This window comes from Acomys minous (assembly GCF_964271855.1).
Source record: "Acomys minous genome assembly, chromosome: 11".
Classification (NCBI taxonomy): Eukaryota; Metazoa; Chordata; class Mammalia; order Rodentia; family Muridae; genus Acomys; species Acomys minous.
The window spans coordinates 30,003,163-30,028,250 of NC_140492.1; the positions used below are offsets into that span (position 1 = coordinate 30,003,163).

General features: G+C 36.6%; 1 long non-coding RNA gene across 4 annotated transcripts; it reads right to left on the reverse strand.

Moving 5' to 3' along the window:
* Nucleotides 1-366: 366 nt before the first annotated feature.
* Nucleotides 367-23,817, reverse strand: LOC311609028. 4 transcript variants are annotated; one of them, XR_014783238.1, is made up of 5 exons: nucleotides 23,533-23,817; nucleotides 22,786-22,930; nucleotides 20,079-20,234; nucleotides 1,574-1,635; nucleotides 367-497 (listed from the first exon to the last, which is right to left on the reverse strand). It is a non-coding gene; the product is annotated as an uncharacterized lncRNA (long non-coding RNA). The 4 variants fall into 4 exon arrangements; XR_014783240.1 differs by lacking the exon at nucleotides 367-497 and adding an exon at nucleotides 23,147-23,281 and having other exon boundaries at nucleotides 1,486-1,635; XR_014783239.1 differs by lacking the exon at nucleotides 367-497 and having other exon boundaries at nucleotides 1,486-1,635.
* Between the last annotated feature and the right edge of the window lie 1,271 nt (nucleotides 23,818-25,088).

Consider the following 25,088-nt stretch of genomic DNA (forward strand, 5'->3'; position numbering starts at 1 on the left):
CATGGCAATTGTAAACTTACTAATACACGGGACTGTGTGCCACCTCAGACACATCCTCAGAGCAGCAGTCTTCTCACATATCCTACTACCCTGTCACTTCACAGGACAGGAGGAAAAATATGGGAGCACAATTTAGTGTTACCTATAACATCTCAGTATATCTTTTTGTAAATAAACATATAATGATTATTACTTTATGGTTGCTTTCTATGAGAGGCTTTTTTAAATATAAATTCATAAAAGCATGTCTCTTTACTAAATCCTTTATTTTTCCTTACAAGAAAGTGATTCACACAGCCATCAAATAAAATGCTAAATTATTAATGTTAAATTTCTTTCAGTAATAAATTAATCTACTTTAAAATTATGAAGGGCTGGAGAGATGGCTCAGTTGTTAAGAGTACTTGGCTGCTCTTCCAGAGGTCACAGGTTCAATCCCAGTACCCACACGGAAGCTCACAATTGTCTGTAATTCCAGTTCCAGAGGCTCTGACTCCCTCACAGCAGTGCACATAAAATAAAGTTAAAGGAATTGTTTTAAAAGTTACCTTGAATAACATAAAGATATATACTTTTATACATTGTGTTTCAATAAGGCTGAAAGAAATTAAACAATAACAACATGTTTTCAATCTCATTTATTTTAGGTCAATAAAAACAGTTTCTGTTTGTCACACAAAAAATAGAAAATACAGAAAAATGAAAAACATTTTTCCCAAAAAACTTTTACCATTCATAGTGAATCATTGCCCTTCTCTTCATCAGAGCTTATATGTATATTAGATGCATAGTTTTAAAAATATTTTATAAAAGAGGCTCCTATTTTTTCCATCATATTATAGTCACTGTATCTCTCATATATTCATCACCATGAACATCCAAGAGAAACAACTTATAAGGAAAAAAGACGTAGCTTGCTTCATGAATTTAAAGGCTTTCTCAATCATATCAGATAGGCTATGACAGGACAGAACAGTACACATCAGGCCAATGAGGAGTCAGAAAGAAGGAGAGAGATGAAGGGAGGGGACACATGTGTGATGTGGGTTTCCAAGCTTCTATCCTTTATTCCACCACTATCCAGTCTATGTGATGGTGCCTTCTGCCTTCCAAGTGAGTTTTCTCCTTATGTCTTTTGACCTACAATGGATAAACTTGAGCAATTCCTGAGATTCCTTCCCAAATATATATCTTTGCCAGGAGTAGTGGCACACACCTTTACTCTCAGCACTCTGGTGGAAAGATGATCTCTGTTAGGTTAAAGCCTATGTAGCAAGCTCATGGCTAGCCAGGGTTACATGGTGAGACTGTGCCACACAAAACCAAACAAGCAGAAACAACACAACAATAAAAAAAATTTTTTTTTCTTTCCCCATCATGCAAATACAAGTTCTTGGGATTCTTTTTAACAGGACACAAGTCTTTACAAATCATACATTTCTTGACTCCAACTTATATTCATGTCTTTTTTTTTTTTTCAGAAAACCAGTCCGTCTACTCTAAAGTTTGTCCTGTGTTCTTACTATTTTGCTACAACAAGGTACCCAAGAAACTTCAGAGACCCAAAGTTTACCTTGCTTTACAGTTTCAGAAGTTGTAGTCCAGTACAGTTTGGAGAATGAGAGAGCAAAGCAGCTTACATCATAACATCCAGGAAGGACAACGAGCACCATGAGGACCAAGAGGACCATGAGGAGGAGGAACAAGAAGACGGGGAGGATGAGAGGGATTATTAGAATGCCTGTATTACAAGCGGTCTCCTTTTAATTCTTCACTCACCCAGCATCCAAGCCCATAGAATGAACTGTTTAGATTCACTGTGACTCTTAGAATTTTAATTAATTCTCTCTCTAAATGCCTTCCTTCACAGATGCATCCAGCGCTGAACTTCACTAACCTTTGTGGTGCTTCTCAATCTATTCAGGTGATCAAATTTAACCAGCACAAGAAAGCTATCATTGTATTGTCTTTTTTTTTTCTTCCCTATGTCAAATAGCAACACTATTTCTCTCATGACCTTGATAAAGAAGGCACGGGAATCACAGTCTCTATCAAGTTATTTTCATTAAACCAACAATAACATATCCTAAAATGTTCCCCTTGCTCTTTATTGCTAGATCCTCCATTCACATTTTCCCCTGTCTAGTACAAGCCTCTCATAGGCTGTAGTCCAGAAAGCTGCCAGAATTTTCTTTCTAATACTAAAAAAGGTCATCTTCACAATAACAACGATCCATTTAAGCTTAATCCTATTGATACAGTTTCACTTCACATTTTCATCTTCTGACATTTTTCTAGATCAGCAGTTCTCAAGCTGTGCCTCACAACCCCTCTGGCAAACATCTATCTCCAAAAATATTTACATTACAATTCATAACAGTGGCAAAGTTTATAGTTGCAAAGGATGAACACAATAATTCTATGATCTGGGGTCACCACAACATGAGGAACTGTATTAAAGAGTCTCGTCAGTGGGAACATTAAGAACCACTGGTCTAGATTAAGGCTGCCCTGGGGAAGGCCAAAAGTTTTGGTCTTCCTTGATCGATGTTGCTTTTCTTATGGATGTTTAAATCTAACATTGGAATCATAATGTAGGGGTTAGAAGCAGGGCCACCGAAGGTGTATACTTCCTATGTCTCTGTTTTCTCACCCGTAAAATTCAAATAAAAATATTTTTGCAATAGTTATGAGCTAAGTGAGCTCGTGAGGCAAGTGGGACAGCAGCAAGTATAAACAAGTGTGGTAGAAGAGTCTGTGAAAAGAAGCCTTCTTCATTCGTCTGTCATGCTGCTGCTCTTGCACACCTGGACCTTGTGATGCCTTCGAAACTTACACTGGGTCTACACTGAGACGGTTGTCTCTCCTCTTCTACGGTTGCCTTCTTACCTTTCACAGTGTTTTAATTGTATTCATTTGTGGCTCTCCAAACAAAGAAAGTTATCCAAAAGTATAGCTTGTCTTTTCATTCCTTACTGTCAGCCTCTAGCACAAAGGGCAATGGCCTAGTAATTAGTGGTAGTGTGTCTCTTTTATTCATAAATAATATTCACAATTGACAATGCTCACTCAGTTCATCCCTTGTGTTTTGATGTGCAATATGTTTTTAAGACGTGAAGTAAAATATTTTGAGAGTTAAGCTTTGCCACAACATAATTTATAACATAAATGACTTTTAAAGGGCAGAATCATAATCAATTTTATCTGGAGCTTTACCAGTTTTACTGTATATTTTCATGAAGACGCAAAGTAGGAAAGGTTACATAACTAGCTCAGCAATTATTAGCACCTGATATCCACAACTTCTAAGATCATACATTGTAGTGATTTGATTGTGCACAGTGAGATTATAATAAAAAACATTCTCATAAATACTTCTCTGCAGGATGCTTGGTACACTCATGGTCCACAACACATACTTTTATTATTATTTAGGAATATCTAGAGACATGTAACTATGTATAATTAACATAATTAGGGAGTTAAAATAGTATAGTAAGCATATATATGGTTTAAGCATATAATTGTTTTACTTAATAATTGCGTATTCTAGCACAGTCTTCATTTTAATTGAGATTATAGAGGTAAGGCATCCAGGATTTGAATCAAAGAAAGTGAAATAGGTCAGGGAGATGAATGTTACACATAGAGTCATTAGCATAAAAATCATAAACACATAAAAACATATAAAAGCTTGCAAAAAAAACTGCTTGGAAAATTCTTTCTGAGCCTGACAATACAGCTGAAAAATGAAAAAAGCAGTGCACTGCCAATCCCAGATATCTACTTCTATCAAGGCTGATAACAAGTTAGTCCAATGCCTTTGTTAACACAAATGCCATGAGTACATATGCTTATGGTGTCACTAATGTAATCACTGAGTTTATAACACAAAATAGTTAGACTGTTAAGGCCCATGGTAATGATGTTATATTACTATGTTAATTGAGTAATGGAGACAGGACTAAAGGACAAATAGAATCTGTTCTTTTCAAATAGAAAAACAAAACACCTGGATATATAAAATGGATTGCACCAAATGAACATGCTATTATTTTTATACTAAAAAGCTTCAAAGAAAATAAATTTCCAAAGCCTCTTTAGTCACCAAGTTGCTCTTACACAAGAGGAATGTGATGAGTTAAGTGTAAATGCATAAGAAACATGTGGATTGAATTTTCTTTAAAAATACACAAGGGTTTAAAAATTAAGGAGAAAGAGTGTTTGGCACAATGCATTTTTGGTGAAGCCAAACCAAAAGCATTCAAGACAGTTTCAGATTGTAGTATGGCCCTCAGCATTTCTGGTTTCTGGGTAATAAATCTTTCTAGAAGTTAACAGTATCCTTAAAGGAACTGAAGCACAAAGCCCTGCATCAGGTATGAATCTGAATGAAGAACACTAAAGGATCTATACCGTGAGTTTCTTTCTCTCTCTCTTTTAAAGTCATCTCTCATCCTAAACTTTCGAACAAATGCCCACCACATGTGTCATGCTCCATGTCTATTTCATTATTTCTCCATGATGTTTCTATTTCATGTAGTAGAAGAGACAACATCTGAATGTGTGTAAGAAAATTGTGAACTCTCCCCTAGTGGTAGGACTAATTTAACCACAACTCTCAGATTGATTTAAATGAGCTTTGAACTTGAATTATTTTTTTTTAATACATTTCGGGCCTTGTTTAATTCAGAGCTCTCCTTATATATTAGTCAGAATGGTACTTTCTGAGAATGACATTTTGTTCCTATACATAATTGAAGGTTTGGGGTTTTATTTGAGACTGGCTGGCTGATAAGTTAAGATGGAGTATGTGCAGTGAAGGCAGCCTCTATGCTGAGAGCCTTCAGGTGGAATCACAACAAATTAAAAACCAATGGTTTCACTTTTGCTTTCTGCATCTGACTCACATGGTACCTTTACTCAAACATGTCATCTTTTTTTTTTTTTTTTTTTGAAATCTCAAATTTTATTCATCACTGGAAAAAAGTTTTTAAGAGATTTTTATGTCGAGGATTGGTAAGTAGGAAAATATAATTACAGTGAAGTGTTTTTAAAGAACAAATGCAGCAATATCCATCAAAATGAAAGTTCACTAGGATTTTAACTTCTATCTATATAGCATAGCAAAATCCACACACATACGCACATATATGAATAAGACTGTTCCCCACAGTTGTATATATAGTGCAAAAATCTGTGCGTTGATTTACCAGTTTTCCATAATAGGGTACCATAGACCAGGCAGCTTAAACAGCAGAGACCTAAAACCTCTGTAACATGAAGTTGTGTGGTGGCATTCATTCTGTGGCCTCTATTCCTGTTTGCAGGCGGCCACCTCTACAATCTGTCTTTCTAGCTTTTTCTTCTGTAGTGCCTGTGTCTTGATCATCATTTCTATAAGTCCACCAGGTCTTATTAGATTAGGGGGCCCCAGCTACCTCTTTAAAGACCCTGTATCTAAGTAGAGTCACATTACAATGTGTTAGAAGGCATTACTTCTACATAACTTGGGACTTAACATGAGTTTTGAGGGGACATAAGTCAGTCTTTAACAGTCAGAAACAAAATATATGAAAAAAAAAAAGAGAGTGGTCTTGGCACATTCAGGCCACATGGTAGCATACAGTCACTAATAGAATGAAGTAAGTCAATAAAAAATTAAAATATTAAGACTGAAAATAATCAAAATTAAACATGTCATCTTAAGAGCATGAAGCCATTGGTTTTTCTTCTTTCTTTCTATTGTATTTAATTATTATTTTTCTTTTTTACATATACATTTATATTATTACATGTATATATAATAAACTGCCAACAGTAAGAAGAATCATGAAAACAATTAAGAATTATATAAATGTTAGATTCATAGTGTTTTGACTGTTTGATTTTTTGACAACCTTGAAGAAAACATCTTTCCTATCCTGATGTGTCTAAAATTCTGAAGGTAAATCAATATCTATCATATCTCATCTTTATCAACTAAAACATCTATCTAGACCTAAACATATCTGAACCCCTAAACAACTAAGCTTCACTGTAAAACTAAACTATCTGGTCTTAAATCCCATCATAAATTTGAGAAGGAATAAAACCAGTTATCTGAGTAGACAGGAAGTACAGGTTAGCAGCTTCCAAAATGAGAAAATAACAGAGACAGTTTGTTGCCTGAACAGTCACCCAAACTCTCTATAACATCGGAGCATCATCCCCAGCCTTCTGGCCCAATGTATCTGACAGACATATTTGTGAGGCAGGAACTATTGAGGACTTGCTTACCTTGTCTTGGCAGAGTTTGGCAAGTTGACTCTGCCTGCGTCTGAGCTTGCCCATTTTTAGGCAGAATTCTGTCTGTGGCAGAAATGAGTACTATTCAGCTATTAAAAACAAGGAATTCCCAAAATTTGTGGATAAATGGATTGAGCTAGAAATGATCATAATGAATGACTTAACCCAGAAGCAGAAAGACTCAAATGGTATATACTCACTTATATCTGCATATTAGCCCAAGGAGCATGTCCCATGAAAGCCTTCACTTACCAGGAAACTGAGACAGAAGGGAGGACATTCTAGTGGGACTCTAGATGAGAGAAGCATGGGTGAATGGCAAAGTAGAAGGATCCAGAGGGTCCTAGAAGCCTACAAGTAGAACATTATGATAGGCAGATTTGGGCACAGGGGTCCTGCTCAAACTAAGGCACCAGCCAAGGACAATACAGGCGGTAAACCTTAAACCCCTACCCAGATCTAGACAATGGACAGAACACTCTCCACAGTAGAGTGGAGAGTGGAATATTACTTTCTCACATACTCTGGTGCCTCAACTTTGATCATGTCCCCTGGAGGGGGAGACCTGGTGGCACTCAGAGGAAGAACAGCAGGTTACCAAGAAGAGACTTGATACCCAATGAACATATACAGGGGGAGGTAATCCCCCTCAGGAACAGTCATAGGGGAGGGGAATAAGGGGAAAATGGGAGGGAGGGAAGAATGGGAGGATACAAGGGATGGGATAACCATTGAGATGTAACAAGAATAAATTAATAAAGGAGAAAAATCTAGAGAACCACCAAAAAAAAAAAAAAAAAAAAAAAAAAGAAACGAGGACATTTTGCCCAGTTTCTGGTTTGCCATATTTGAAGCCCTCTCCATAAGGAGGTTCTTTGATGCTCATCACTTTCTTTGAGGTAGGCTGATTGCTGCCAGGAGTTAACCTGACTCATTGTAAATACATCTTTGAAATAATAAAAACATATTTAAATGCCATATTCTGCATGTCTCGGAGGCTTTTGAAGACATTATCTAACTATTTTACCTTATCTATCTATAGAATTATATACAGCTGTTAAACCTAGCATGTATATTCCTGTGAAAAAAATAGACTAGTAACTGATATGATCATGATTTGATCAAATAACAATTAACTTGTATTACTTAATTACCCTAAGGGGCCTGCAATAACACTTTTAAAGTATTTGAAATAAACCTTTTTTATAGTTGAGTTGTGTGGGTACAATACTGCATATTAAAGTAGTGTGTGTGTGTGAAGAATCTTAAATTTGAATTCTATACCAGTGCATCAAAATTAAACTTATTTTGCATAAATGTTCTTAACAGAGTGTGATATTGACCAACTTGCTGAGCCTTAAATTCTCCCAATCCCCTTGCATCCCTTCTACCTCTCTCGTTACATTTGTATCAAGCATTGAAAGCTGAGGATTATTCTACTCCGGCCACTAAGCTGAAGGTAAATGAAAAAGAAGCCATCAGTTTCTCTCTTCCCTCAAATATACTCTCCTGTCTGGGTTGAGAGAAACTTAGTATTTCTAATGAAAACCAGTGGGTGACATGAGCTCAGCAGTAATGTACTGCCTCCTCACATTCAGAAAGAAGGCTCTTGGTTCTGTGTCCCATGAAATGTCACTGCCTTTCAAGGTCGTTGCCTTTTGTAATCACCTACTGATAATAAATACTAGTAAGAATTTAGAAAGCAACGTTTGCTACATAAATATGTGCTGAAGGAAAAAATGAATTCCTTATATTCATGGTACTTAAAACATAGCCACACCCATCTTCATACCACAGCCACTGTTTCCTGAAGCATCCAAACTTTCATGAAAGGAAGGAGGGTCCTTTAAGTTTATCCATATTCGTATCCTTGAAAATTGTCAACATGTTTCATGTGATTTTTGCAGATGCAGTTTAAGGTTGCACATAGAAAAAGGGAGTATCTACTATAAAAATGAGGTCAATCTGACTATCTCAAATCTTAAAGAGCTTTAATCCCAGTGGACACATGCAGGCATGAACACACACACACACACACACACACACACACACACACACAGTGGTAGCAGATGAATCATCATCCATGGCAGAAGTGAGAATCAGAGTAATTCCAAACAACTGACATGGCCTCATTGACTCAGTGATAAGATGTCTAACACACAAAGACTTCAGAAGCCACCAGGAGTTAGGGACAACCCCAAGTACACAAACATCAAGCACACAGGTACCTCGATGCAGTAACACAAGTCAGAGTTTTGAGATATAGACTGCCCAGCCCCTCTAATATCTTTATTTAACCAGTTGTAAAGACGTTGAAGCATAGAACAGAGAAGTCACAAAAATAATTGTGAGGTAAATCAGTTTTCTGCCTTGTGTTACAGCAAGCAGGAACAGAAAACAGGTAATCCAATCTATTTCTCTTACATATTACCTATTCACTACAGATTAGAAATCAACTTACCAATGACAATAGTAAAGCATCTATTTCACATGCATGTTTTCTAAGCTTAGTTGTTTAGGGGTTAAGATGTTTTTAGGTCTAGATAGATGTTTTAAATTGATAGAGATGCAATATGATAGATATTGATTTACATTCAGAATTTTAGGCTCACCAGGATAGGAAAGATGTTTCCTTCAAGGTTCCCAAACACAGATAGCCAAAACACTATGAATGTAACATTTATGTAAATCCTGATTGTTCCATGATTCTTCTTGCTGTATGTAATTTATTTTATTTATGTGTAATAATATAAATATATGTGTGAAAAAGAAATATAATAATTAAAAATAGGAATCAACAAAAAAAAAGAAAAAAATCTTTCCAAAAATTACTCAGCAAAACTCCTTAAGTAATTTAAGTTTTGAAAAAGAAAATGGTTATGAAAATCTTTTTTATTTGGTTGGAAAGAGCAGCATGTCCTCTGCATCACTTGATAATATGCATTAGATGACCACATTACTTCAGAGCACTTTAAGGCAACCATTTTAATCCTGTACGTGCAGAACGAGAGTCTGCCTGCATTGCACCTGAAAGTCTTGTTACACTGTGGACTCTGATTCAGTAGATGGTGTAATGAAGCTCATCCACGCTGAGTTTTCATTATTTGTTACTTTGATCATGAGCAGATTTCTTCAACTTCTACTCTTAAATTATTTCATTGATAAAACAGATGAATATAAATTAAAATACGATAGAAGGGAACGTTTCTTCCTTCTTTCTCACAATTTCTTGACTTTAATTCAATCATGTTGTTGACAGAGCACATCACTGTGTACATTCTACATGAAATGCCAACCACCCATTTCTTCTCTTTAGTTGCTGAAACTCTAAGGAAGGCATCAAAGCAACAGATACAGGGAGTTAAATCCCAGGAACAAGCCGATAAGAAAGGTCACAAATGTTTTGTTCTTCATCCAGAAATGAATCCAACATACACCTTCAGAGAGCCAAGCTCAGCCCAGGACAGAATTCCAGTTGATCTTTCTTTAGTCCCATGTCACTTTCCTCTCTTCATTTTTGTTGCCTGAGATCACCTTCCCAGTAAACTAGCTTTTCATAAATCTTTCTTTCAAACCTTGCTTTCAGCCTTGCCGATTACTTAGCATGTTTTGCAACAGTATACAGGGAGGGAACTTGGTTATTGAGTTAGCTACCATCTTCATTGGTGACTCTGTTTGAGGATCTTGGTACATGTAACTATATTTGCCTCTTTCAATACACATGTTGTAATACTGCTTTTGTTCAGTAGCCTTGCTGGAGGAAGTAGATTACTGGCGGCAAGCCTGCAGGTCTCAAGTGTCCTTGGCCATTTTGAGTTCTTTCTGCCTACTTCCTGTTTGTAGTTCCGGAAGTGAGAGCTCAGCTACCATTCCCGCTGGTGTTTGCTGCCATGCTTTCTAGGAGGTGATGGTAATAAACTCTTAATCCCTTGTGGTCTATTAGAACAAAATAAGCCCTTTCTTCTACCAGTGGCTTTGGTCATGGAGCTTGATCGCAACAGCAGAAAAGTAACTGACTCCCCTACTTTGAACAATTATTAAAGTTTAACATGAGATGAAAACTTTTCTGAGGGATGGAAAAGAATTCTGTAGTATAAAATGAACACAGTAAGATATTTCACTATCAGCCAATATTCTGAACTCAAAAAGAGAAAAGCCAAAATCTGAAAAAATATTATGGATAAAACATACCTAGAATTTACTACAGATGCTTATTATTAGTGTGCCCCAAATTTACACAAATTAAACAATCCACCTTATTTAAGATTTGACCTAGTCTTAGTGGCGTCTTACTTTCTTTTGTAATGCTAGGAATAGAGCCAGGTGTTTTAAGCACAATGTCCAAGTACTCTTCCACTGTGTCATGCTCCCTCTGAGCTGTTTCAACCAACTTCCTTTGATATACAGTACTGACTCAGGTGGCACACAGTTATAACACTGCCTTTGAGAGTGGTTATACAAATATGATGGCTTCCAGTCAAGACTGGAAGAATAGTGTCATCCTGTCTCAGAAGTAAATAAATGGATAAAACCCCTCCAAAATAAAGAAGCAGTAAAGTCAAGCACCATACAACCAACAATGGTGAATGCTACCTAAAGTCTTAGGCAAGGTTGTCAACCTCTAACCACAGATTAGTGAAAACCAGATGTAAGATGTAGCATGGGTTTTAAAATATTTGACATGTTGAGTAACAAGTAGATAGGTTATATTCCTTGTATTCATTTATGCATGAGAAGCATCTATCGGTTGTTCTCTGATGTTACAATGCCATCAGAGTGAAATGATTGCTTGGGTAGTTACCGCTAAACAAAGTAGTAAAAAGTGTTCTGACACAATCCCCAGAAAGCCAAACTAAACTTTTTACATAATAAATTATGGAAAATGTTTTATGAAATTTTTATAACAAAAACATGTGCAAATAAGTTTACTAAATTGTTGGATGATTCACATGGCTACACTGGAGAGTGGCAGATACTCAGCTGTTCAAAGAGAAGCAACTTCTCCCTCTTGACTTTTTGTTATGAACAGTAATATAATTTGTGATGATTTTCACAGCCTTTTCTCTTATTCTTTCATATGACATCAGTAAATGTTCATCCTATTAATCTCTTCAGTTGAGTAATTCCTTAGGTGGCATTTGGTATACCCTTTCTAGTGACAAATATCTTCCCTATTGGTTTAGTTTCATTAGTTGCCAGATACTTTTCTAATTTGTCATTATCTGAGGTGGGATAGAGGATGCCTTTTCCATAGCAGCCTTTTCATGTAAGTGAAATAACATGACAGCAAAGAGTTCATCTTGTTCCACCACAGTATATCTTTATGTCCTTTCCACGCTGTATTTACAAACACAGTATGCTAGGGTCCTGTCATTTCAGGAAAACTGAAGCTTGGTAAAGCTCTGCAGTGAATTTCTCTTCATTGGTACCTCCTACAATCTTCCCCAGAGCATCTATTTCAATTCAATATGATTTAACATGTATAAATCTAATACCTGGAATAAAACTTTTAATTGAGAGAGAAGCAGAGCTTCAACTTTGTGAGTTCTAAAGTTCCATATGCAAGGTGACTCCTATCTAATTGATTCCATTTAAAACATAACCACTTATCTCAGGGAAATGAGTTTGAATGAAATTATAAGTAGGTGAGAGTATGAATAGGCATGCTATGCTTAATTGATATAAAACATAATCATTTTATCAGACAAGGAATGCACAGAGAATAAATATGAATAGTTAGAGACTTTCATAACATTTCAGAGGAAATAGTAGACAATTTTACATGTTTCATTTGTATATATTATATCTAAAAGCTCCAAAAAAGACTAAAATCAGACTGTGAGAAGAAGAATGACCTTAAAGAACATTGAATTCCTCTTTTGTCCTTCTGTCCTCTCTTTTTTCAGGAGAAGCTAGAAAGTATTGAACCTGCACATCAGCACCTGGAGCACAGCAACCTTATCTCTGATTCTAGTCATGGGCTGCCTTTCTCACCTTCTCATGAATGCAATGAAGATGGTAACAGGTAACAAGACCACACAATGGCCATACTATCAGTTAACTAAGTGAATATATATATATACCATATATGTTATATATGTGTGTATATATATGGATGATCTTAAAATAATTTGTCATATAAATGCATGGGTAGAACAGTTCTGGAGAGAGATGTATGGAAAGCTGAGAATGGTACTGCTTCTATAGTCAGGAGTATCTTTCCTGAAGGAACCTAAGGTTGAAGGAGAATAGGCAGAATAACACAAAACACTACTCACGTTTCAGACAGAAATCTAGCATTAGTCGTTTCCTATTTATGTAGTTCAGAGTTGGTAGTAGATAAATAATACCTATTTATCCGGAGTTCCATCCCTAAACCAGGAGCTGTTCCCTAAAAGGATCATCTAGTAATGTAATGTCCACCCTGAAGGATACATCTGCAACCCATCTCCTGCACCTCAGGTCCAGGAAATATTGCTGAAGAGGAGACAAAGTGTGTAAGGACCAGAGGACTAGGAAGTCTGCTGTGAGATTGTGTCTCCTGGAAATGGCAGGTGAGCTAAAGCTGTGACACTCTGACAATTTGCTTACCTAAACAGGACCCAAAAAAAGGCAACACTGACAGAGTTTTTAACATGGGGGGGGGCGGGGGAATAGCATGGGACCTACTGTAGATGAAAAAATGACTATAAGCAACTATTGGCAATTGAAGAGAGAGAGAGAGAGAGAGAGAGAGAGAGAGAGAGAGAGAGAGAGAGAGAGAGAGAGAGAGACGCGGACACACAGAGACAGACAGACGCACAGATGGACAGAATTTATAGTACAAAATTAGAAATGATAAAGTAGGGCTGTACAGAGACAATATCAGATTCACCATTGTTGGGGGATTGTCTGATGTATTTTGATGTTAATTACTGCTTTCTGTCTGTGACCCACCTTTTGCTTAATAAAAAGCCATCCCACCTGGGCAGGGCAGGAAATAGGTGAGGCTAGGACAGAGAGGAATTCTGGGAAGAAGAAAGGAGAAAGGAGAGAGACCTGAAGTGAAGAGAAGGAAGGTGCCATGGGATAGCTGAAGCACAAGCACATGGCTGGCGGAGTGGATAGAGAATCCAGCTCAGATAAAGAACATTACCAAGTATATGGGATTATGGATGGGAGGTAGCTTGATAGAAATTATTGGAAGCAGATGGCGTGGGATTGAGGCAGGGTTCCCATGCCTGCCCCACTATGGGAGGTAGTTTAGAGGACTGATATCTGCCCTGCCCCAGGTTAACTAATGCTATCTTAAAATATAACAAGTGTCCTTGTCTTAATTGATTGCTAGCCAGGCCTACAGGTAATACAGATAAAATTTAAAAACAATACACCATAAATGAAAAGTGAAATTAAAATCAAAATGAAACCCTTTAACCCTGAAAAAGAAAATAATTTTCAACTGATTGTGCTTCCTGGTAAACTATAACCAAATATTTTATAAATAATTCTTCAAATTCACATGAAAAAAATCGAACAACAAGCAAAAACCAAAACTTGTAGCATAGTAGGGTTGTTATACAGTCTATTAATGTTTTACTTAATGCTATTTTTTAAATTTTTGTTTTGAAAGCCACTTGATTTCTCATGTATGTCATTGATTCCTGAGTACTTATCTTTTTCTTGATCTTATTTACTCAAAATGCATTGATTATTTATTTTAATTTTATTAATCTTTGTTTTCTCCACTTCTTTGTGCTTATTTTACAGAGAATTTTATTTTCTTTAGTTTCATAATTCTGGCATGAGTCCTTTCTCTTTTTTAAAAAACTCTGATCCATGGTTTATTTTGCTAGAGTATGGCTTTATATATTTCTTTAAAGAAGAATCTATAGCTTGATAACTACATTTCCATTTTTTAAAGAATATTTTCCCTTCTCATTTTGATTAGTGGTTTGGCTCAATATAAATATCCACTTCTAAAATCATTTATCAGTTTAAAACTATGTGACACTGTGTAGCACCACATTGTTTATGAGAAATAGGCTATCAACCTTGGAGCTGACCCTTGGTAACATAGGTTACTTTTCTTTTTAATCTTCCATATGTAGTTTATTTTACCCATATTTTCTTCTTTTTTATTTAATTAGTTTATTCAGGTTACACCAAAATTGTTATCCCATCCCTTGTATCCTCCAGTTCCTCCCCTGCTTTCACCCTGTTCCCCTCCCCTATATCTGTGACTGAGGGGGACCTCCTCCACCACTATATTTTCTGTGCCCCATATTTGACCTCTTCCCCTTGGTGGGGAGGCCTGGGGCAGTCAGAGAAAGCATAAACATAGGTTATTTTTTAACTTGAGCTTTTGTTTGTAATCCTTCTGCCAGCAGGTTTGAAGATCTTTTCATACTCACTGCCTAGCATAATCAAGGAATAGATTAGGCTAGTACATGGTTGCAGAGTGGCTGGGAAATTATGAAAACATTCAGCATTTTGATTATGCAGGAAAGATAAGTTCTGCAAGTTAGCTAGTTACTGACAATGTGTGGTATACCTGAAACGACTAAGACAGTGCATTTTACATATTCTGACTATAAATTAAGAGATGTTTAAAGCAACTCACATGTTAACTAGCTCATTGCAGCCACTCCATAGTTAGAAAAAAAAATTCCCATGCAGTATACAATAACAACATGTTGTATTCCAAAAATATACACATATAATTTTTTGTAAGTTAAGGCCCATTTAAAAAATATCTCAGTCTAACTTGTATGAGGGTATACATCTGTTTATATCTTCTCTATTATTGAATGCTATTTATACATCATGGATTCATTTCATTGTAAATACACTGATTTTCAATATTTTTATGTTTTCCATTAAGAAATTCCTATTTATTTTTTCTTTGATTATTTTATTGTACCCATAGTAAGTTTCCATTTTTGCTGTAACAAAATTGAAAGTTAAAACAATATGGATTTGTTATCACTATTCTGAAAATCAGAAATTCTAAAGTAGTGGTGTCAACAGGGCTGCACTTGCGCTGGTGGCTTGAAATTTTCTATTTTCTTGCCCTTTTCCTTCATCTGTCCAGTTTCTTCTTTTTTGTCATGTCTTTGTATTCTGACTGCCATCTTCATCAAAGGATCTTTGTAATCACTCCAGGGCCAATGAATTATTTGGAATAATCTAAACCTTAGAACCATTTTTCTTTTATTTTCCTTTTTAATTTCTCTTTTTGAAATTATAATATAATTATATCAGTTTGAGGCCAGCCTGGTTCTACAAAGCGAGCCTAGGACAGCCAAGGCGAACATAGAGAAACCCTGTCTCAAAAAACAAAAATCAAACAAAATGTAATATAATTTTTTTCAATTCCCCTTCTCTTTCCTTCTTCCATATCCCACTCGCTGCCCTCTTTCAAATTCATGGCCTCCTCATACATCTCTGTTACATGCATATGTGTATAGACAGATACATATGCATTCATAAATATAATCTGCTCAACTGGTGTAATGTGGCTTGTGTGGATGTTCTCAGGACTGGCCATGTGCACTGGATAACCCATGGGTGTGTTAATCCCTGCAGAAGACTAGTCATCTCAACAGTCAGAATTCCTTTGCTGCCTACAATTCTTTATGTGGGCTTGAGGCCTTGGTCTTCCCCTCATCCACTTTGGGACGTCTACATTGCTCATTTTCAGCTCTTGTTTGGTCAGTCATGTTTTTGGAAGATGGAATAATCACATTATGTGGCTGAGACATCTTGGAGAAATATTCTGTTTACTACATCCTCCAATTTATCTATTTTGCTTTTTTTTTTTTTTAGTTGCCATTTTCACAAACGCTAGGTGTGGCAGAATAGTCATTTCTACCCTGTAGACCAACCTCCCTGTTTTCTTTCATCGCCACACTATGGTATTTATGTAAACCTTTTCTTCAGCTCTATTTTAACACTTCTTGTTGGTCATTGTGTATACTACTCTCTTCATATATTATACTAATTTTTATTTTATGTGATTTTTATCTATGTTGATCATAAATTAGATAACAATCATATGATTCATGGTCAAATAACTCTACTATGTTTAAATCATTCAGAAATAAATGAAACATTTGCTCTGATGATGGCTTTTCTTTCTCCACATTGGAAAACATTTTATCATCCTGACATCTGGTATTGCCATTTCACTAAATTTTCTGTAAGGAAATGAAATAAATGAGTACTCCCTTGAGCATCTTTTATTGGAAATTTCACAAGCATATACTTTAATTTACATTTACCTTACAATTTATAAAAAAAAAAGATCTTCCATAATGAGATAGTATTCCTTTTGGTCTTTTGTAACAAAATACCTAAGGATGGGTGGTTTATAAACAACAGAGATGTCTTTTCCTCCCATCCTAAAGGCTTGTAAGTCTACAATGAAGCAGGTGGATATAATATCTGAAGAGTACTCAATTCCTTGTTAATAGATGATACTTTGTGGCTTCACCCTCCCAAGACAGAGGGACAAATAAGCTCCATTTCTTCTTAAGGTCATTAATTTCTTTCACATAATTCGCCTCTTAGTACACGCTCACAGCTTACCCTCTTAATCCCATTAAATTGAAAGTGAGTGCTTAAACATACAGACTTTAGGTGGTAAACAAACAGAAATATCACATCAAATACATATGGAACATCATAAGACGTGAAGCTATAGGATCTAGTGTTTTCCCTGATGAAATTTGGTCCTGCTATGACCCAATCCTATTCTTCCTTTTGATGGTGACAATCTTTTTTGCATTATCTTGTGGACACAGCCTTTTGGGGACCAGAGATGGTATTTTATAGTTGAAGCAGATACAAGTGGGTGTCAAGTTGACAAGGGGTGGATTTGTTATTGTTACTCTAGATGATTCTCAATTTGAAAAGATTGGGAAATTTCTAGCTGGTTCTGGAAACACCCCCCTTGATGTGTCTGTATATGTCTAGGGATGATTCAGTAACCAAGGAAAACCTACTCAGTATATGAGTAGTACTATAGTATAAACTAGAGATCTAGATGAAATGAAAGAAATAAAGACCAATTCTGCAATTATCACCCTCTCAGATTAATAACTAAAGGTAATAATATATTCTCTGTCATGTTGGGTTGAAACTATGAATTGTGGTAAGTCCTGTCTCCCTTGATTTTCTTCAGTATTTGGTCATACTGACAAACAGGTGACAGACACAGTGTCATTTTCAGAAATCAATTAATTTTTGACTAGTCACCGAATCAGTGCGTTGATATAAATAACATCACATTAATAATGAGAGTTGCTTTGGTTTAAGTAATCATGAAGCTTATTGGCACTGGGTGGACTTCTGTTATGTCTCTGAGCATCCAGTTGCATCAACAACCCACTCCAAAATCTCAAATAATCTGATAGACAAATTTATACCCACTTAACCTCTTTCTCTTAAATTCTGATGTAGAAATGCATTTGTACCCCATGCTCAAATAGCATTTTTGAAGCAACATACTCTGTATTTACACTTTGTGTTGGTTTGCTTTCTTTCCCTCTGCCTTTCCATTAATGATTATCTTTTCATTTCAGCTTTGTAAGGGTTAAATTACTTTCTCATTTCCACCCTGAGAGGTATACTGATTCCACTTTTCTGCTTGATAGAATATCTGCCCTTACATAAAAGGAAATATTGAATACTACTTAGTCATGATAAATGGAGTAACTGAAGCCCACAAGATTTTTATCTTTGAGCATATTTTCACTCTGAAATCTTGAAAATATTTTGTGATGCAATTATCTCCACAACTATTCTTAAGCTGTTTTTTCCATTCCAAATAGTATTTCAAATTATTACCCCAATAATCATTCCAGGAAACATTTTTCTGTGTAAGATACTTTAACAATATCATAAGTACTAAGATATATCAAAGAATCTTGGTCACTGAGTTACGAAATTTATTAAAGTTGTGCAAGCAGGGCAATATTATAGTCCTTGCAAGAAATTCTCCCATAGCATTTATAGGTACAGCAGGCAGTAAATATGTATTTTTAAGTATAAAATGGTTCTAAGAAAATTTAAAGGATGAAAAACACATAACAAGTAAGAATATTTATTGTAGCATCCTCAATAGAGAGTGCAGCAGTAAGCACACAGTATTGGGAATATGCAGTTTTCAAAAATCAACAGTGGACCAGCTACATCATCAGGATTTTTAAGATAGGAGCATTCATTTCCAATATTACCAAAGTCTACAATGGGTTTATGTTTAAGGACAAGAGGACAAGAGAATCAACAAAAAACTATATAAATTACGGCTACTATATGAATATGTCTATAACTACTCTTGTGTGCTCTCTTTTCTAACATCAACGCAATAGTATTTAAAGAATCTCTAACACTTGAGCCAGCTACATACTATCCCCATCAAAATAACCATTGATGTGCTCATATGAAGCAAAAATAAAATAAATAAATAATTCTCTTGAACAATCACCTCAAGCCAGACACTGGGATGAGTCTGTGTAAAGTACCTAGAAGACAGATGCTTGTGTCTCCAGAGAGCTTCTGCTTCTATTCAGCATTGTTGAATTTCACAAAATGCTCAAGCCCTTCCCCCGGTGCCTTAGATTCTTTTTTTTTTCCTCCAAAGGATAAAACTAACAAAAGAGTTGGTTGGAGATCTCAGTAGGACAAACGTGGGAATAAAATGTGTGAACTACAGTGTCCAGACCTCAGTCAGTTAGTTGTCCCTCATGTAACTGAACACTGTAAAGGAGTAGCTGACAAGAAAGCTGCAGCAATTGCCAGTAGGGTCTGGGTCCAGGCCTATAAGAACATGGTTTTGTAATTATGAGTCTGGCCATCATTACCCACATTTGTATAAACAACCAGCCATGGGAAGGGAATACTTCTGACAGTCTCCACGCTGGCCCTATTTCTTTCAGGATGTATCATTGCCTGTTGCTAATGAACCATTAGGACTCTCTCAAACACACCCTGACAGCTGCAGAGTTTTGGGTAACAGCTCTCATTCTACTTTCCCTTCCATCTGTCTACAGATGGCTCAAATTTGACCCCTCCAAAAACAAAGCAACACCAACAAAATCTAACCAAAAGGCAATTATTATGCTTGTAGATTTCTGATTTTTAAAAATGACAAGATTATGATTTTCAGGAGAACCTAATAATTGTGGATCATGTTGAGAGTTTGACATTCATTCTGGATGTGAAGGTTTTGACACTATTTGAGGCTTGATTGCTAATATTACATTTAGATTTATTCAATCTGTCAATCATAATATCATAGATAATAGTTATAAATGCCAGCCATAATTGCTGGAGGAAGTCAGGTCTTTCAGAACTATTATAATCATTTATTTTTCTTTTAAAAATAGGGTTTTTTTTAAACTAAAACAGGGTGATACAGCAGCAGCATGTTCCTGTTTATTATGTGCATCTGGGCTTTCTTAATTAATTAAATAATCTCCGAACAAGATCTTTCATCTGACATTGGCAACACAGTTGAAAGATATCACTTCATTACTCATTATACTTCAAAGAAATTGTCTCAGTGTGCAAAACGGTACCAAATTATTTTAGAGGAAATAAAATGCTGCTAGGGTTCCAGAAGATTTCAAGGAAGAACAATTTTTAGACCTTTCCAAATCTAAAGTTTACTAGTCCATATCTCCTTTGTTAAATTCAGGGATAAGGGATTTGCATTGAAACATTTACTGTGTCAATGTCTTAACTTTGCTTCTTGTTGCTGTAATAAAACACCTGACAGAAGTGACTTAAAGAAGAAAAAGGCTATTTACCTCACAATGTCACTTTATGGCCCATCACTGAAGGGAAATCAAGGCGGTAGGAACTTGAAGCAGATAGTCATCTTCAGTCAAAGCAGACAACACTGAATGAATGCTAGTGCAAGGGCTCCATTTGCCTATTCTATTCCATAGCCCAGGATCTCTTGCCTAGAGAAGGAAGCCATCCCCAGGCAGGGCTTCAATGAATGTAATCAATTTGACAAACATGCAAATAGACTAAGCTAATCTAAGTAATCCCTTACGGAGATCCTCTTCTGAGATGATTTGTCTAATTGATGATAATCTTAAAACCATTATGTATATTGTGCTGAGCCAAATGGAATGAAAAAGAATATACTTTTGACATAAAATTAACAACTAAGTCACTATTCTTTGGTAAATCAATGTGTTTCTTTCTTTTTAGTTTGTTTTTATTTTTTGTTATCATTGGTGTGTGTGTGTGCGTGCGTGTGTGTGTGTGTGTGTGTGTGTGTGTGTGTTGGAATGTTATCATTTCTTTTTTAATTAATTAATTAATTTATACACTTTATATCGGAATTGTAGCCCCTTCCTCCTTTCCTCCTGGTCCCAACATCCTCCTCCTTCTGCTATGCCCGTCCTCTACCTCTCAGAAAGTGGGAGCCTCCCCCAACCCAAGACAACACAAGTGGCATCAGGATTGAGCACATCCTCTTCCTTGGTGGCCTCGCAAGGCAGCCACATCAGGACAAAGTAAACAAAAAGCAGGCAATAGAGTCCTTGCCAGAGGTAGCACTACTCCCCTTACTAGGAGACCCACACGAAGACCCAGCTGCCCATTGGGTACATATGTGTAGGATGCCTAGGTCCAGTCCATGCTTCAGCCTCCTTAGACCTCCCTGGGCCCAGTTTAGTTGGCTATGTTGGTGTTCTTTTGTTATTTCTGCTCCATCCAGGTTCTTCTATCCTTCCCCCCACTCTTCCACAAGGCTCCTTGTGCTCTGCCTAAAGTTTGGTTGTGAGTCTCAGCATTTGTTTTGATCTGATCTCAGAAGATCCCATCAGGAAGCATATTAGAGTCTCCTTAATAGTATCAGGGGTTAGCATTCTCCCTTGGTTTGAGCCTCAGATTGGACCAGCCTCAGATTGGACTAGGAGTTCTTTCTTGTTAGACAGTGGCCTCTTTTTTTTTTTTTTTTTTTTTTTTTTTTTTGGTTTTTCGAGACAGGGTTTCTCTGTGTAGCCTTAGCTGTCCTGGACTCACTTTGTAGACCAGGCTGGCCTCGAACTCACAGCGATCCGCCTGCCTCTGCCTCCCGAGTGCTGGGATTAAAGGCGTGCGCAACCACCGCCCGGCTGACGGTGGCCTCTTTAATGTCCACAGCCCCTGCTACTAGAGGTATCAGCTAGAGTCACCCCATATCCTTGTAGGAGCCTGCTCTTTTGTAGGTCTCCAGCTTGTCTCAGAGATATCCCTATTCACAGTTTCTCTTCTCTGTGCAAACCGTCTGTACTGCATCCACCCCATTCTCCCCACATCTCATCTCCACCCTCATTTCCTCAGCACTCCTTCTCCTTTCTGTCCTGCTCCTTTTCTTCAACTACTACCACTATCTATTTATATTTCTGGGTGAGATTCAAACATCCTTCCTTGGACCCTACTTGTTACTTAGCTACTATTGGCCTGTGAATTTTAGTATAGTTATCCTGTATTATGTGGCAATATCCACTTAAAAGTGAGAACATAGCATGTGTGTCTTTCTGGGTCTGGATTACCTCACTCAGAATGATCTTTCCTAGTTCCACCCATTTGCCTTCAAATTTCATGATTTCCTTGTTTTTAATAGCTGAATAGTAGTCCACTGTATAAATGTACTACAGTTTCTTTATCCATTCTTTGATTAAGGGACACATGCATTGTCTCCAGTTCTGGCTATTATGAATAAAGCTGCTATGAACATCGTTGAGCAAGAATCCTAGTTGTGTGGTAGAGGATCTTTTGGGTATATGCCCAGGAGTGGTATGTCTGTATATTGAGGTAAAACTATTCCCAATTTTCTGTGAAAGTGCCAGATTGGTTTCCTAAGTGGGTGTACAAGTTTGCATTTTCTCCAGCAATGGAGGAGAGTTCCCCTTTCTCCCCATCCTTGCAAGCATGTGCTGTCACTTGAGTTTTTGATCTTAGGCATTCTGACAGGTGTAACATGGAATCTCAGAGTAATTTTGATTTTCATTTCCCTGAGGACGAGGGATGTTTAGCATTTCTTTAAGTGTTCTCAGCCATTCAAGATTCCTCTGTTGAGAAGTTCTCTGGTAGAATTTTGGGGGCCACTTTTGTATACTACCATATCATCTGTGAATAGGGATACTTTAGTTTCTCCCCCCCCCCCAATTTGTATCCCCTTGATCTCCATTAGTTGTCTTATTGCTGTGGCTAGAACTTTAAGTATGAAATATGGACAAAGTGGGCATCTTTGTTTTATCCCTGATTTTACTGGAATTTCTTTGAATTTCTTTCCATTTAATTTGATGTTGGCTATTGGCTTACTGTATATTGCCTGTATTATGCTTAGTTGTGGGCTTTCAATCCCTGATCTCTCCAAGACTTTTATCATGAAGGGGTGTTGGATTTTGTCAAAGGCTTTTTTTCTGCATCTGATGAGATGATCATGTAATTTATTCCTTTCAGTTTATTTTTATGGTGCATTACATTTGTGGATTTTTGTATATTGAACCATACCTGCATTCCTGGGATGAAGCCTACTTGATCATAGTGGATGGTATATGTGATATGTTCTTGGATTCGGTTTGTGAATATTTTGTTGAGTATTTTTGCATCAATATTCTTGAGAAAAATTGGTCAGAAATTCTCCCACAGACCAGCTCTGGGAACAGGGAAAAGGAGAGAAGAGAAAGTTTTGGTGGTTCCACAGTAGAAGAATTGAGCAGGGGGTGAACAGCTAGTTAAAGGAAACCTAGCATTGGTTGAACAACTAGCTATTGGAACTACATGTTGAGAAGAGGTTGAGGAACAGAGGAAAAAGTATACTAGCCCTGACATAAGTTATGGTACAAACTAAAAAGTCTTGTAGCCAACAGACCTTTATTTTTCTTCTGCTTTTCCTTCTTTGTTACTTCTTTACTTTTCTGTCCTTTTTAGGCCAACTCTAGTACTTTATTTAAAGTGAAGTTCAAGTTTTTTTTTTCATTACAGATTACATGCTGATTAATAAAGCCTTTAAAAATCAACAGAGCAAAAGAACAATCTAACAAAGAAATACAAGCAGTTCTGTATAAACTACAATAAAGCATACAGCAAAAATCAATCAATTTCTCAACAATGGTCAGCATGACCTGATTATTACTTCTTAAACAATACTTGAGAATGTTTAATCATAAATATCCGTTGGCTAAATCCATGTGTTTACATGGTTGTCATAGCAACACAGCTTAAACTAAATGTTCAACACAGAAAAAATTGACTTACCTCCAGTCCCAAAGCAATAGTTGTACTACCCAAGCCTAAGCTAACTGCCAAGGGGTCATCTATTGTAAAATATCTATAAAGTGTGATATTCCAAGCCCACCTTCTATTGCTCTCAAAGCAGATTCTAAAGAAACTTTTCTACCACTAACATATCAAAGTAGTTGTTAGGCAAAATTACACCTGGACCATAGATAATATCAAAGGCTAGGGGTGATCACCCAGAGCTCTTTGGATCTTTATCAAACAAAGCTTCAATAACATCTGTCTAGAGATCATGCTGGACAGTTGGAGGTCTCTGGAACTTTGTCAAGCAAAGCCTTTATGACTTCTCCTTACGTCTCTGACAAAATTCTCTTTGTTGAGTCTTTGTGTGGTTTAGGTTTGAGAGTGACTATAGCTTCCTAAAACAAGTTAGGCAGTTTTCTTCCCATTTCTCTTTTGTGGAATAGTTCAAGGAGAACTAGTATTTAGTCTGGTAGAACTCTGCTCTAAAACTATCTGGCCCTGGCTTTTTTTTTTAAAGGGGGGACTTTTTATGACTGTTTCTAAGGAAACTGAGAGTTTATAGGACTATTTAAACTGTTTATCCGATCTTGATTTAACTTTGGTAAATGAAATCTGTCAAGAAAACCATCCATTTCCTTAAGATTTTCCAAATTTGTAGAATATAGGCTTTTGAAATAAGACCTGAATTTTCTCTTTGCCTGTTGTTATGTCCTTTTCATTTCTGGTTTTGTTAACTTGGATACCGTGTCTCTGCCTGTTAGTTTGGGTAGGTATTTGTCTATCTTGTTGATTTTCCCAAAGAAACAACTCTTAGTGTCACTGATTCTTTGCATTTTTATCTTTGTTTCTAAGTTATTGAATTCAGCCCTGTTTGATGACTTCCTGCCTGCTCTTCTTTGGTGTGTTTGCTTCTTTTTGTTCTAGAGCTTTCAGGTGTGCTGTTAAAGTTGCTAGTATGAGATATCTCCAATTTCTTTATAAAGGCATTTAATGCTATGAACTTTCCCCTTAGCACTGCACTAATTTTGTCCAGCAAATTTGGGTTTGTTAAGCCTTCATTTTCATTGACTTCTAGAAAGTCTTTAATTTCTTCCTTTATTTCTTCCCTGACCCAGAGGTCACTGCAAAAGAAGTTGTTCAGTTTCCATGAGTTTGTAGGGTTTCTCTTGTTTCTATTGTTATTGAAATGTAGCTTTAAAATCCATGATAGCCTGATAAGCAACAAAGTGTTATTTCAATTTTCTTGTATCTGTAGAGGGTTGCATTGTGACGGAGTTTATGGTCAATTTTGGAAAAGGTTCCCTGAGGTGCTGAGAAGATTTTAATGTCTTTGATGTTTGGATGAAATGTTCTGTAGATATCTGTTAGTCTATTTGATTCATGATATCTGGTAGTTTTCTTATTTGTTTAGTTTCTGTCTCAATGATCTATCCATTGGTAAGAGTGGGGTGATAAAGACTCCACTTTTACTTCTTTTATGAATGCGTGTGCCCTTGCATTTGGGCTTGTTCAGAATTGAGACATTACCTTGGTGGATTTTTCCTTTGATG